This window comes from Oryzias melastigma, linkage group LG6 (assembly GCF_002922805.2).
Source record: "Oryzias melastigma strain HK-1 linkage group LG6, ASM292280v2, whole genome shotgun sequence".
Taxonomy (NCBI): Eukaryota; Metazoa; Chordata; class Actinopteri; order Beloniformes; family Adrianichthyidae; genus Oryzias; species Oryzias melastigma.
Window position 1 is genome coordinate 12,007,631 of NC_050517.1, and position 9,744 is coordinate 12,017,374.

At 40.4% G+C, this 9,744-nt stretch overlaps 1 long non-coding RNA gene across 5 annotated transcripts in view; it reads left to right on the top strand.

The window, feature by feature from the left end:
- The window catches only part of LOC112152440, a 46,637-nt gene that overhangs the window by 27,378 nt on the left and 9,515 nt on the right, over positions 1-9,744 (top strand). The window contains exons 1-3 of one of the 5 annotated variants that reach the window (XR_002920302.2): positions 7-1,032; positions 1,120-1,182; positions 8,447-8,511. This is a non-coding gene — a long non-coding RNA (uncharacterized LOC112152440). Of the gene's footprint in view, positions 1-6; positions 1,183-8,446; positions 8,512-9,744 lie in introns of those variants that run through there. The other 4 variants (XR_002920303.2, XR_002920301.2, XR_002920304.2 and 1 more) reach the window with 4 other exon arrangements.

Consider the following 9,744-nt stretch of genomic DNA (forward strand, 5'->3'; position numbering starts at 1 on the left):
TGGATTTTAACCCTCTGCCTCCAACTGCACAGCAGCTCTGCAAAAACCTTGCAACAAGTTGCTTTTCAGCGGCCTTTTCCTACTTTTTTTTGGATTTTTGATTCCGCTTATGTTTTTCTTTTGCTTTTTATCCCACTTTAAAAAAAACAAAAAAAAAACAAAACCGTTCCGCGCCCTTTATTTTTTCCCCCGTTAACAGGTTTCTTGTAGTGTTGATTGGTTTCTCGGACAATTGTATAGGTGGTGTTCCTCCAGGAGATGGGGCCCCCCCTTGAGTTCCACTTCGAGTGGAAGGGCGCCATTTCTGATTGAACCTGTTTGTGGTGTGGATGACCGCCGTGGATGGCAGTTTTAGACGGGGCGTCGCAGGGACACCGAAGCCCGGCCGGCTGGCTTCTGCTTCCTCTCCGTGTCTTGTCTTTCTCTTCCTCTCTGTGGCGCCCTCACCCCTGTTGTCTCTGTGTTTCACACCGTCTCCCTCTCCCGGTGGTGGTGTGCCGAGCCGGAGCTCGTTCTGGGACAGGTGCCAACTCTAAACAAAACACACTGGAAGGAAATAAAAAAAGAAAAGGAAAATGTTCTGATTGCAAAGTTCTGCAAAGTGTTTCTAACCCCCCCGGCATGTTTGCGCTGTTTCTGCTTGATGCTAAAAAGTGAAGGAAAAAAAAATGTTTTCAAGCTAAACTGTTGTTAGAAAGGAAGTTGGAAAACTTTAACACCTCAGGGAAGACATTTTTATTTAGGCGGAGAGTAACGTGGGAGAGTAGCATATAGACTGCTGAATTATTCATGTGCTCAGCCAAGGCTGGACTGAACTGCTTGTACCATTTGCATGCATCAGACATGCTGTTTGTCTGTTTGCTAACATTCCTCATTCAGAGACTTGTTAACCAGCAGACGGGCTTAGTCGGAGCTTTGCAGACAGCCTCGCATTGTTTCAGGCCTCGCCAGGCCTGGACCTCGCCAGACGCGGGGAAACCGCGCAGCTCTGAGCTCGGGGGGCTACAACTGCAGCTGAAAGGAGGAAAGGGGGTGAGAGCTGAAGCCGAGGCGGCACGAGGGGAAATCACAGCAAACCAAAAAAAAAAAAGGTTGACTCTGGGTTTCTCTTCTCCTCAGCAGAGATGTGGGTCAGAAGAACTCATCGCAGCCGGACATGAAACATCCTGATCTCAAAAATCTGTGAGTAATCTGCTAATCCGGTGTGTGTTACTGTTTCGGCGCAAATAAAAATGCGTAAAGTTACTTTTGTGACGCCGGCGCGCTTTCAGACGTCTTGGATCGAGGCTGCTCACGTGGAAGCGTTTCCTTTATTTAGGAGGTGTCGGATTTTTCACTGTTTTCACAGAAGTATTTTTATTCCTCTAGGAAACCGATATCGCAGCGATGCCAACACAAAAATAGCTGCCAGCACGATCAGACTTTGTATTAACCAGTGAATACGTGAAGGCCACAGTAGTGGAGGTATTTCAAGGGAGGGATGCGGCCGGGCCTCACTATACTTTGCGCCAATACGCAGAAAAATACACGATAAAACCGACTTTTCTGTCGTAATCGAAGACATTATTTTAAGTAGTTTAGCAACAGCGTTTAGTAAAAGCTGTTTTTGTGCAGAAAAAGTAGAAAATCAAAATGTTAATATAGTCCTGGATGCGGTATTTCCCCCTATTTGAAGTGTTTTATTTGTAAAAAATACTATGTATGCATTTAACTGTGTAAAGTGATAAAAAAAAGAAAAAAGAACATTTTAAATCCCTTCATACACTGTAAAAAGTGAACCGTTGGATCAATTAACGAACGTTTTGTAATTAGTTATATTTAAAAATATTATTTTTTATCAAAACATTTTTTTAAGTTGAATAAACCATTAACTCACATTTTTAATTTTATGAAAACTAATATTTTAAAACATAACAAATTAAGGAACGTTTGTTAATTGATCCAACCGTTCACTTTTTTCAGTGTGCGAAAGAAAAAAAATCTGACCTAAAATAAATGTTTTGATTTATTTTACAACCTCCTGTAGTTTTATATTAAAGGAATTTATATATATATAATTATGCTTACATTTGCACACCCTGAATCTTTTTTAAAATAGGAAATATTTCATTTTAATATTTGTGTTTTGGACAATATTATTTTTTCAAAGTATCATAATGTATTTTTATGTTTTTTTGTTTTTTTACTGCATTTTAATCAAACTGCTTTTGCATGTCCCTGTTGATATACCTGCTCTGAGTTCTTGGCAGTTTTAGCTCCACATTTCCACGTTGATGTGCACGCACAGATGAGTGTGAGCTGTGCTTTAAGTAGCTGTGGCCACGTGGTTGTGGCTGGCAGAGGATCACGCTCCACCCCTCAGGCCTTTTTGGCAGAGGATGGCAGGGGTCCAAGGGGAAGGTTGCATGTTGAGAGGCAGATGGCGTGTTGGTAAAGCTTTTTTCTGTATTTTCCCTCTGACAGCACACCTGAGAAACACAATGGTGTGGCACAGCACTGACGCATGCTCTGACAAACTTCAGCCTCGTCATTGGTGCACTGTAAAGCTTATCGTAGGTAACGGTGGGTAGGAAATACTAGCTTTTTAAAAAAATTGTTTTTCCTTTTCCAAGTTTTAGTTTATTAGTGTTTTGGGGAAAACTAAATAGGTTTTTTGGACCTATTTTGTGTGATTTTTTTTTTTTTTTTTTAGCTTTTTGTTTTTATTAAAATCCATACAGCGGGTACAAAGATTTCAAAGCAAGATCTTTAGTTAATTCTTTTATTTTTTTCTTGGTAAATATGCACTTTTTTCTTGATTTACCGTCAAAACCGCCCAGTAAAAGCATCAAACAGCTGGTCTGCAAACCTGAACTTGAACTTGGATCTGACCTTGAACTCAAACGGAGGGAATTTTAATCATTAGGATGCAACCGTTTTTTTGTTTTTTTTGTTTTTTTATATACAGTATGTTTTTTTATTGTTCGTATTATCGAATAGTATGTCTTTAAAAAAATCCACTTTTGACTTTTGAAGGTTTTAAATTACGAAGTTTAAAAATTGAGATGAAAATTTGCTTAAAAATTCCCTAAAGCTAAATGCTATAGTATATAAATGCACTAAACAGGGTATGTATATATAAATATATAAACACAGCAAATGTAAACATTTTTAAAGTATTTTTGACTCAAGAACATGGAGATTTCTTCATCTGCAGATTTTTTCTGTGTGTGTGTTGGTGTGAATGTGTTTTTGTGTTGTAATAAGGTGTGCAAACATCACTTTTCATTATATTTTTAAACCAAAAATATCTAAAAATATTTTATAAAAAATGGTAAAATACATTTTTTAAATTGTAAACTTAGTTAGAATCTTTCCCCAAATTTAGGAGGAAAAATGATTTAATCTAACATGTGTTAAGAGTGTATATGCTGTTGAAGTCATTTATAGGGCTGTTGATCCAAACGTTTTAAGTTTTTTCTTTCTTTTTACATAAAATGATTTTCCTTTAAATTCAAAACTATAAGAAAAAATATTTATATAAATATCAACGTTAATGCAACCAGAAATTCAGGAAAAAACTGAGGCCTTTTTGTACACACATTTTACAATGAATAATTAAAATATATATATATATGCATTTCATGAATGTATGTAGTTTAGAAAAGAAAAAAAAATGTAAGCATTTTTCTTTTATTAAAAAAAAATAATTAATTTTGCTAAATTAATTTGCCCTTAAGAATTTTTTTGAATTATTATTTACGGGCAAACAAGTTAGCCAAAATTTTAAGAAAAATAAGTATCCTATATATAAAAACGGAGAAGTTGCAGATTTAAAGTAAACACTCTAGTTTTACCTTTGCAGGGTCTTTTTATCCATTTTTATTTGACCCGACAGAGTGAAAAGCTTTGCAAAATGCTCCCTTTAAAGGCATTTAAAGTTTTTTCTTTGAATGAAATGAAATGTTGAGTATGTGTGGGTTCATTGTCATGTCAGCTTTAATGTCTGCTGCTAACATATTTCAGCATCAATAGTATACGTAGCTTGTGACAGTTCTTAGTCCACTCTAACCAATAGAATTGGTAGGTGTGTTGAGTTTAAAACAATGATAAGTACTCCACTCACTTATTTAATGTGTCTGGCATGACGGTAGATATTCTGAGAAAGGTCGTCCATTTTTCTTTTCTCCCCCATCTTCCATTTTAGTCCAGAATTCCTCCTGACAGGTTGTACAAAGTGGTGTGCAGAGCGAGGCCAAAGGGCAGCTCACCACAAACAGAAACGAAATGAAGCTGCGCTGCAGTGGTGTGCTAAGGGAGCCAAGAAAAGCAGAAGTTCACCGTTCCGTCTGTAAAGTCCCGTGATAAAATATGCAGGATGTGTTCCTTGGCTTTTCATTAGCGATTGTTTGAGTTTAGATCCCTTTCTTGTGAGTGAAGGCGTGTGTGGTGGAAGTCAAACCAGGCTGAGCGGATCTACAGTGGCCACTACAGGCTGTGGCTCCCCCATACAGGATAAGCACTGCTGTACAAAAGAAAGTAGGCCAGGCTTTATTAAAGAGGAATGACTCTGGACAAATAGGCCCAGACCTCAATATTCTCCTGTTCTTGATGCAGCACTTTTTCTGTGCAAGAGCTAAAATTACACCCAGGATTTCGTTTCATTAAGACATTGATAAAACCTCAGGTACTTGCATGCACATTTGCATTAAAGTCTGCATTTCGCCCCTCATGGAAGCCATTAGTCCATTACCCTGCTGACTACTGAGGACTGGCCATTTTATTCTCCCTGTGTTAATCAGGATTTCAGCTGGGAGTGTCACATGTAATTTATCCTCAAAACCGCAATAACTCCACAGAGACCGTAAGCACAGACATAATGACATAATATTGGACTGGGGGAGAGTTTCAGGGGTGACAGATGATGTAGATTTTCCTTCTCCGTCCCGATCCCTCTTTTTCTCCAGACGTTCTGAAACAGGACCTGTGCAGCTTTTCCAATGGCTGCTTTACATCAGGCGCTCTTCGACTCGGATCGGGGTGTTTTTTTGTTTTTGGTCTCCTAAGTTTGTTTGTCTTTTGACGATTTCGTTACGCACTTGCTGTTGAAAACCGAGCAATTAAGCAATCGTTTTGTCAGGAGTTGAAACTGCAGCCAGGAGGGTTCAACCCTTGAAATCGTTAAAGTGAAACTCAATATTTTCTTTTGCCTCTTGACCGTTGACTATTTATTCTGGAGAGTGTGTTGGAGCGTGGGCCGCGGCGTCACATGGAAGCGTCTCTTGTCGTCGGGACAGATGCTTGTTTTATGCACCAAAGTGATATTCCAGATAACGTGCAGCCGCTCGCGTTCTCTCTCCCAGCACTCGTATACTTCTCCAGGTTTTGGCCTCCGCCGTGGCCAAGGCAGTTCAGTCAGGAACAAAACTTGCAGGATCAGCAGCATATTTCCACTTGGAGGTAAAATTGGAAGTGCTGAAAGGGCTCACTTGCTACTCTCCAGCTATCAAAATACTGTAAATCCCTTCCCCTCAGTTCACCTCAACTCCATCACGCTCTTACCGTTCTGCTGCAAATAGCTCAATTATTTTGGCTACAATAAGACAAAGTACACTAGTGTGACCTAGTTACTAGTTTCCACTGTGTAGCACTGCAGGTTTTTTTCTGTATAATTACAGTTGGATTTATTTTAGAGAGGGGGAGGGGTTAAAAAACAACTCAAACTCTATGAATTTTCATTTTTAACTGTTTTCATTTTGGACCTATTTGGAAAAGACAAACAAAAAGTTATGTGTGCTTAAGAAAAGGCATAATTTTGAACTAAAACTGATGCGTAAAGACCCACACAGTTGTTAAAATGTTCTTGATGAGTTTTTCTCTTGATGGAGGACAAATTTGAAAAAATTAAGCTTAAAATTGCATTTCTGAGTACAGTATTGAGTCACATGTAAGATATCACCAGAAACAATCTCTAGCCGAAAGCGGAAATTTCGCAACTTTAGGAAACCCTTTAAAAAATTATATTTTAAAAACTTTTCAGAACTATCAGCTTTTAAGCTTTTCAATGTGAATAAACTGTCTAACGGTTTAGTGTGCAAGATTAGCTTCAAATGGGACAGAGAACAATATCGTTATATTTCTTTCAAGTCAATATAAACAAGTGTTCAAATCTGTATAAACACACTGTTTACCTCTGGAGAAAAAGCTGGCAAAATGTTGTTTTTTTTCTCTGTAAGTCGGCTGATCATGTAAGCAGTTATGGTTTGTCAAAGGGGAAAAAAGGTCTAAAGCTTAAAACTGTTTTTTTCTGTGTGTGTCCAGCTCCAGCAGGGGGAGGGACTTCTGGCTATTACTTTTTGATCACCATATTTTTTTCTCTGTGGCCAGATTCTCTTGACAGTATTCCCTCCTTATTTGTGTGGGTTAGGGACCGGAATGGAGACATCCGCAAATACAGAGACTGTGTCACCCTTCTCACCTCTCCACCCCCGTGGCCAAAGAATGTCAGTTACCGATCCATACTCATCAAAACACTTCTGATCAGGCTTTGAAAACCATTTATTTAGGAATATTGGAGTAAAAAACTCAAGCTTCTTGAGCTGTCTGAGTTTTTGCAACGAATCGGAAGACTCACATGACTAAAAAAACAGCGAATAAGCGAGAGGAACACTCTATATTTCTCTATTCAAATTGTTGTAAATAAAGAGCAGACGATAAAATGCAGTTCGAAAAGGTTTGTAGTTGTGGCGTCAGAGCTGCTTTGGCAAGCCACAAGTTCCCTGCTCCGCTCCATTTTGATGCATCTAGTTGTAGACGCATAGATCCATGTATGTCTCTGTTTTTCTCATCCAAACTAACATCTCACTCTAAAGTGTACGGCCGGATAACTCTAATACTGCTTGCCGTTTTTGCTGTATCGGTAATGTTAGTTTGGGGTTCCGAGGGGCTGTAAGCTAGCGGGAGAGTGTGCAAACAGATGGATGATGGGAAGAGAGTGGGCTTACTCCGCAGAAAAAGTCCCACATCTTGAAGGTGAAATTCTAATGAACTACAGATGTTTTGCAGAAACTATGTCCAAGAAAACTTTTTTTTTTTTTAGATAAAAACTGCCTAAACATAATTATTAAAGAAACACTTTGAAAATAGATCAAAATATGATTGATGTTAGCTTTAATATTACACTTTAATTTGCTTTTTTCAGTCTGAAAATGAGATCATTTTGAGAATATGGTGAGATAATAGACATTACTAATAAAATGATCCAACTTGACTTTATTTAACTGTCCAGCTTTATGTTGTGCTCCATTATCGATATCCTTTAAACCAGCTCAAATCAGGAGAAATCTAAAAAATATATATAAGGAATTAGGATTTTGGGTGGTCTTCACCTCTAAAATGTTTCATCAACAAATTAGGAATGTGTGTCAAAAAAGTGGCGCGATTGGTAAACGTGTGTTTTGATGCGATGCTTAGAGCAGTCCATGTGGCTTGAACTTACATTTTGCCGCTTATCCCCAGTGCACACGCTCACCCGGGCGCCATGAGTCATCAACATGCACATGGGCACAAACAACACACCCACACTCACATACAGAGGGCAGCGGGTTCACAGCTCAGACATGAATCTCCATCCATGGGCTGGAGGAGTTGGGTTACTCACGAGCCTGTAAACATGCGCTGGCAGCGGTCCAAGCCACTGCACTGAAACTGCAAGTGTTAGAAACCAAATATGAAAGAGCCTTCTCTGGCAGAAACGTGTCCTGCGGTACAATTAGCATCCCAGCAGAGTTATCACCCTCCAGTGCAACGAGTGGAGCCCTGCTTCATCTGCCGGAGGACAACCTCCACATCTGTCCTCTGTCGCTTTTCCAGTTTTCTGGTGTGTGCGAGTTGGCCGGACGACCGGCTTCCTCTTCAGTCGTCTGTGCCGTCCCACCTCCACATAATCGCATTGGCTCCGCTTGCATACAGAAATGCAGAAGATAACATGGGCTTATGTCAAACGCCGCCTCGTACATCTCCCTCACGTGTGAATCGAGCGTTCTGAGCCGCATGTGCAGAAAGTCACTTAATATGCTCACAAGTACACGCAGATGCTCTGCTTCACCCACGCACATGACACTGCAGGCTCGGAGTGGAGCAGCGTGCCAAAGTGTGTGCATGTATGCAGCGAGTGGGTGATTCTGGGCAAGGCCCAGGGCCACGGCAGAGCTGGTGTGTTGGTGAGCATGCGGCAGTCGGAGCTGGATGGTGCGCAGGCCAGCAGAGAGGGTGCGGTGTGTTAAATATGCCGTTAATGAGTTTCCTTGGCCAGCTGAAGCTGTGGGGTGAGCTTATTAGCAAACAGGCGAGGGAGAGGAGACCCTATAGTCCCCTTTTCTCTCAGTGTGGACTTTGACGCTCACTATTTCTGGTTTGTATGACTCTAGAATCCTTTTTTTTCTAAAATGTTTCTTTCTTTTTCTAGGAGGGTTTTAAGCCACTGGTGCAAGCCAGAAACTGGATGGACAGAACTGTAATCGAAACAGCATCGTAAGTCCCAAAATTAATTATAATTTTCTTGTTTTGTTATAGAAAAATCTTCTGTTGTGTTAAAGAGATTCCTCTGTTCAGTGCATGACTGTAACACCAATAATTTATTTTCTTTTTCTGCTACTTTAAGCCCGTATTCCATAAAATTGTTTCCTGAATATTGATGCTTTTTCTTTTAAAAAATGAAGTGATTACTATGAGTTTGTGGATGTTCATTAGAAAACAGAAGCAAGCACAAGTCTTCATGTTCAGAATAACCCTATCAGGGTGATCCTGATGGTCTACTCGGAGAATTGGACGTTTCGACTCGCTCTGTCTAGTCCTGGATCCGTTAGAAAATGGCTTCCACACTGTGCCTTGCAGCTCTCTGCTCACCGCCGCCATTTTGTGCATCGCTGCCAAAGTAGTCAGGTAGCAGGGTGAGAAGAACAGCGTAAAAAAAAGTGCAACTGGATGCCTGGTTGGGGAGCAAAATTTAAATAAACTGCGGGGAGCAGTGAGAACCAGAGAAAATGGATGGTCAGATCGTCAAGAACAGAAAAGTGTTTTTTTCTCACTGAGAGATGTTTTTGTTTTCCTCTTTTGCTAGCTGCCTAACAGAAACTGGCAGCTTATTTTCTCTAAACCAGGCCCTTCAATGGACTCCATAAAAAGTTCTTTATCGTTCTGGGCAAACATGCTGGCAGAGTCCAAAGCTGCACCCCCCACCCCCCCTTCCGCCTTTTTAGCTTTTCTGCCGCTCTACTAACAAAACCTGCCTGCTGACAGCTCTTTGGAGCCGGAGCACGAGAAAAAGTTTCACCCTCTGCTCCTGCAGCCGTCCCCCGGTTTAATCTTGGTGCCGTAGCCTCTCCCTGCATCATGTGTACTTGGTAACCCCAGGCCCCGCCCTGAGCAGCCTTCAGAAAGTAGCTGCGATCCTGTATGTGCCTGGCATTTGATTACATCTGCAGATGTTAGGATCCTCCTCTCATCTGAACCCAGAGACCACAGATACCATTTCCAGTTTTCAGTAGGAGTCTGGAGCATCTTTACTTTCCGCGGCTAAACTTAGCCAACAAAGACGCGCACACTCTCGAATCACTTGAAAAAGAACATATTTCTTTAGTTTGTTTTTCATTAAGATTTTCCCCTTTAGTTTTACCTACGTTTGACTCTAAAATTACGCTCAAAAAGAAATATTATAAAAGGGGGAGGTTAAGCTAATGTTCTCCTTTTATTAAACATTTCCTA